Here is a 6000-nt window from a genome sequence, read left to right as displayed (position 1 = left end):
GAGGACCCACCGTCCTAACCCTTACGGGGGTTGAGGAATGAGGGTCACTCTAAGCTTCGGCGAAGAGGACCCACCGTTCCCTATTTTCCCCTCTTCGGCCTTATGGTTGAGAGGGGTTAGGGGAAAAACGGGGCCCGTCTCCTTCGGGAGATGGCCCAATTCGATCGCACGGCCCCGTTTGCATGTGTTTAGGCACAGCACTGGTGGTAGGGAGCACACCTCGGGCTCCTGAGTTTTTTCAAACTCAACAATTTATCGCTTCTCGGCCTTTTGGCTAAGATCAAGTGTAGTATCTGTTCTTATCAGTGGGTATGGACTGGCCTCTGGCAGAGAATAGAGAAAGGCTGGACTGATGGGCGGAGGGTGTGGGACCCCTCTTTTTTGCCTGGGAGTGGTGAAAAGTCTGGCTGAGTACCTTCACCTCTGCCAGTGGTAGGAGGGGTTGTTTCCGTAAACCCACTGGTGAGAGGGGGGGAGAAACACTGGGGCTAGTAGTTTGGCTCTCTTGACGGGGTTCGTAGCCCCTGAAGGATGAGACAGAGAAAGGCTCAGTCTAGTATCCATTCCCAAGGAGCGGAGAAAGGCTGGGACTGAGTAGATGGCTCCTGTTCCAGAGGTTCGTAGCCTCTGATGGGGAGACCGCGAAAGGCCCAGATTAGTACCTTAACCTTTGGATCGGAGAAACATTGAGACTGAGTCGATTGCTCTTCCGAGGGGATCGCAGCCCCTAAGGGAGTCAGTCGAAAAGCCCAGTGGAGTACCCATTCCCATGCCAGGGGCTGGAAAGTGCCCTATGATGGGAGCAGAGAAACACTTGGTCGGACGCTGATCGGTCGGCTGATTGGAGTCCGAGGCTGCACTGTGCCCCCGGGGAAACTCGGGGGTGCCGAACATGCACGGGTGATCCCAAAATCACCATGCACTAGCACTGCGCACTTCCCTCTAGGTTAGCGCTTCACGTCCTTACCTCGTTCTTTTGGATGGGGTAGGACAATATTTCACACCCCCACCCCGGCCTTCTGGCTGGGGTCCTCTTTATTGTTTATTTCTCTTCCTCTTCACGTTCGTGCACTTTCACGTTTTCTGTTTTTCTGTAGTTTGTCACATTTTTTTGGGTAGTGTGGTCGACCCTTACGGGCCTTCCATTTCCCCAATGTGCCAAAGCTCTCGCCTTTTGGGGAGAGCTGCGGTCCCCCTGAGGACGACCCCGAGCCACAAGGCGGAGGGAAGTCCACTGAGGGTCTCTCCAAACCTTCGGGTGCGGAGGACCCACCGTCCTAACCCTTCCGGGGGTTGAGGAATGAGGGTCTCTCTAAGCTTCGGCGAAGAGGACCCACCGTTCCCTATTTTCCCCTATTCGGCCTTATGGTTGAGAGGGGTTAGGGGAAAAACGGGGCCCTTCTCCTTCGGGAGATAAGCCCACATCGATCGCACGGCCCCCTTTGCACGTGTTTAGGCACAGCACTGGTGGTAGGGAGCACACCTCGGGCTCCTGAAAAAAAAAAAAAAAACCGGTTCAGGGGTCATTTGAGAATAGCGAAGCATAATTTGTTTTACAATCATTTATTGTCATTTTTTTTTACTTTCTTTTTTAAACAGTGACCTGAACAAATAAGAACATACATGACCGAGTAAAACACTGATCGATGGCATCTGTACCAATGGCCATCCCTAGCAGCAGCAGCCTTGTTATTCTTTCTTTTACTTGCAGTAGCAGCACTGAACTCAGTCTCCAGTTAGTATCTCTCAGCTGCCACAGGTGGCAGTGCTGAGATAAGGCAAATCCATTGTAATGAAAAACTAAACTGAAAGTAAAAGAACGACGGATCACCTTTTTGGGATTGGTGGCTCCCTCAGTCTTTTATGGGATCCGTTCAAAATACCTGCTTTGTTTGCGAACGATCCATCTTTAGTCACAGCGGCTTGTAAAGCCGGGGGAACGCAGAATGCTCGGTCCGTGTCATGGTGGCTGGGGGACCAGACAGTTACATAAATAAAGCCCTGTGTGTTGGTTGGTCGATGTGTTCCTTGAGGTCCTGGATTAGAATGTGTTCTTTTGTTGTTGTATATACAGTTTTGTTGTACGTTTTATCTCACTAGTCGCTCATTGCTCTTCATTTATGTTTTGAGTAGTATGTTTAGTGAATCATTTTCTTGGGCTTCCCTTCTAAATTTCTTCTGTTTTTGTTGTATAAAAAGGCTTTTTTTTTTTTTTTATTTGTCCTTTTTATTACGTTTGAAAAGACCTCCATATTTTCCGATGGTTTGAATCTTTTTTTTTTTTTTTCTATAAATTTGTATATTTTCATTGATGTTTTTCAAAGATGTTTTTCTATCTTCTATGATCAGCTTTATTACATTTCTGGAGCAGTGATCTTGTTCATCTTTCCATTTGGTTAAGAAATTGCTATTTATTGGTTCAAAGTTCAGTTCTTTTGTAACCTCAGTCACCGTGGTATTACAATATTTTCTAAGTACTTTGTGAGTGTTGTTGTTTCCCACCATTGCTTCACTGCCTGTACATAAAATCTGTCTAGTTTCAAATATTTTACACATATTTTTTTTATCTTGTGTGTTATGTGGTTAGTCATGGCAGCAGTATACTTAACATGAAGCAAAACTAAGCAGCTTACACCAAATTTAGCAGATTTGTAATTGGTAACTATGCACTTTGTTAGAAAATGAAAATAATTAAAATAAGGTGAAATAAATAGAACTATGTGCATACCTTAAATAAAGTGCTAAGCAGCCTTAAAAAAAAAAAAACACCAGACACCAAATGTTACAGCCCTAATTAGAGCATATGAGGATGGCCCAGTGTGAGCGGTGGAGTGCTCTTCTGATAGGATGTGCGGCACTATTAGGAGGGGAGGAAGGTAGCTTGCCCCTTTATCTATCCCTGCTCTTACCTACACCTCTGGCCTTTGATCCGGCGGTGCAATTTTTTTTTTTTGTTTTCTCAATGACGGTGGCAAGGCTTCTCTGTGACCTACTAATCTGCCATTTCCTACAGTCTTTTGGACCATATGGCACATTAAATAAGGCTCCTGCATCATTTGAGCTTGTATAGTGTGTTCCAGCCAATATGCCCAGTCTGATACTCTATCAGTTATATATAATCTACTTCTGGAAGATGCAAGTTTATGCAACAGGGTGAAGTGTTGATAACCGGCCGTTTTCTGGGAGAGTTAGGAAAAATGGAATACCGTCGGTTGGTTGACCGAAAGATGGTCGACAGTCAGTAGGTGAACACCACTAGGTTGACATGGGGCTAGGTCAACATGGGACAAGTTTGACAAGCATTAGGTTGACATGGTCTAGGACGACAGTCAAAAGGTTGATAATGGGACATGGTCGACAGTCAAAAGGTCAACATGGGGTTTTTCACTTTTTTTGAGCAGACGTGCCGACAGGCAGTATTTGATGCCCTACCATCCACTAGGGCGTGGTGGGAGAATAAAATAGTGTGCCCGAAGCATGGCCAGCGCAGCGTGCCATGCGAGGGGAGGTGGTGTACTTAATCTTGTGTCGACATTCGGGTAAAAAAAAAAAATGAATACCCCCATGTTGACCTTTTGACTGTTGACCTAGACCATGTCAACCTAATGACCTGTCGACCATCTTTAGGCTGACCATACAATCCATACCTACAAAAATGTAGGTGTGCCCCAGCGTTTTTAGGGAAGGTGTGTGATGTCAGCCCTGGCCTCAGTCAGCCTGTTTCTATTGCACAGGCAGAGAAGTTCTGGGTCATACAGAGACTGGGAAAAATGATTTGATAGCGAGTTGTGAATGGATGTGCAGCTGGCTGTCGATCGGCGTGATTTTCGCAAGCTATTTGCAGACTTGCACAGGGCAGGTTTTCAGTCTGTCAGGGCGGTGGCTATTTGATTGCAGGGCTCTGCTATTTCGCACAGCAGCAATCAGGTCTGAATAACCCCCCCTAGTATTTTCCAGAAGTGCTGGAATTTTAGGATAAAAAATATTTATGAAGTTTAACAGAGACCTATTGAACTGAATGGGAATAGTCATGTATGGAAGGAGTGCATCGCTCAAGAATAAAGAAAATGTACGTAGTAATTATTTTGTTGTTTAATGAAATTTAAATGAAATAGACACCTGAAAAAAACAGAACGGACGCTACAGCCTAGTGTTACCATTCCCATTTGTGTAGTTGCCGTAGGAGGAGAACATTCCATTCTGTGGCTGAGAAATGCCCTAATATACTGTTGTGGTAACATAGGGAATACAACATCGCAAACAGCAGTAAATACAAACATTCATTGATCATAAAACAATTTTATTTCATGTTGAATAATACGCTTGTGTTTTGTGAACATAAAACAATGGGGGACAGACATCACAAGTAACTACAAGTCCCATATAACTGCGATCACTGAAAGCGATAACAAATCTCAATAATACAAGTCCCCCCACAAAACAATCATTTACTTCCATCTCCCAAACAAGTGAAATGATCAGACCAGAAGTTAGATCTGTAGTACCATTATTACACCACTCGCCCACATGAAGGGTTAGTATTTTTTACTAAAAAAGTAGTTTCCTGCCCTCAGACTTAAACTGATGTATTGAGTCCAGAAAGTTGATTATATTTTTATTGCTTCTGGATATAAAAAAAGCTCAGCTCAGTACACTGGGTAAAGTTGCATCAACAGAATTCACAGCCTAATAGGGTCAAGTACAAATCTCAGAGAGTCCATTTCCTTGGTATTTCGTCTGACAGCCAATTGAATGGAGCCCATAACAAAAATTCAGAGCATAACCTGACCTTATGTATTTACCCAAAACTGCATCACTATGCTCTCAATTCAATTACAGTTTAAAAAAAGTGATAAAGTGGAGAGTAGTACAGCCAGCCAATCAGCTCCTACCTGTCATTTTACAAACCTAGCCTGTAACATGACAGGAGCCGATTGGCTGTTTGTTCATCACTCTCCACTCTGCAACTTTTTGAAGCTTGCTACATCTGGCCCTAAGGGTTTTGTTGTCAACCCCATATGACTCAATACAAGCATAATTTTGGGGCAAGATGGGACAGCATCTATTTCAATGGAGAATAGGCATATACAGGCGCTGGAATGGGTGGTATTTCCGAGCTGCTGTGTAAAGCGGGGCAGTCACTCCCATTATTGATAGCCAAAGACAAACAGATACAAGAAAACACAGTGCTGGTTTAGAAGAAGGATCAAAAATAAAATACATGGGATAGTTGAATACCAATAATATTTATATATGCAATCACAGTGGTAATTGGTATTGTGGTGCAGTCCCGTTCCTATGGTGACCGTTTGACCTTAAACCATTCCCCTCCCCATTCCTCCCAATCAATGTCACTCACTATATTTAGAGCTCTTATAGTTGGCTCGAATTGACGGGACTGCACCACAATACTAATAACCAATGTGAGAGATTGCCTAAATCACCATGCCACTAATTCATGGTTATAGCAAAGATTTTATACACCGGCACTGTTTTCTTATATTATTTGTCTTGTAGCTAATTTAATGGAGCCCTATATGACACCTACTCCTAGAATATCACTCATGAGACAATTCCTTCCTACAGAGTAAAACATTTAAAAAAAATACAATGCAACAGTCAAACTGCATTACTTTAACAACTGTTTTTATATACTGCACCATTCTTCCAATATAGTAAGCATAGACCTCTAATGAACAGCGTCATCGGTCATCATTCCTCATTTTGTGTGAAGAGGTGCTTGAGATACCAGATCATGCTAGTGCTTGTAGTTCCACAGCAGCTGGAGAGCTACCAGCTGGCTAAGGCTATTCTGCCCTATTCAGTGATCTCTAACTTTGCATCCCAGGAGCATGTTGCAGCCAAAGGGACAGCATCATTGTGAGTGCAGAGGGGTTCTATACTGGGTTTACTTAATTTAACTTTTGAGGCATGTGCTAGTTTCAGATACCATGGTTACATATACCCCTTGAGGTGCCATACACCTCTCCGATTTGGGAC

At 43.8% G+C, this 6000-nt stretch overlaps 1 pseudogene; it reads left to right on the top strand.

Moving 5' to 3' along the window:
* Positions 1–254: 254 nt before the first annotated feature.
* On the top strand, positions 255–377 carry LOC146044449 (U2 spliceosomal RNA; annotated as a pseudogene).
* The last annotated feature ends 5623 nt before the right edge of the window (positions 378–6000 follow it).

The sequence above is a fragment of the Crinia signifera genome, chromosome 19 (assembly GCF_055691185.1).
Source record: "Crinia signifera chromosome 19, ASM5569118v1, whole genome shotgun sequence".
Classification (NCBI taxonomy): domain Eukaryota; kingdom Metazoa; phylum Chordata; class Amphibia; order Anura; family Myobatrachidae; genus Crinia; species Crinia signifera.
This window is presented reverse-complemented; position numbering and strand designations above follow the sequence as displayed.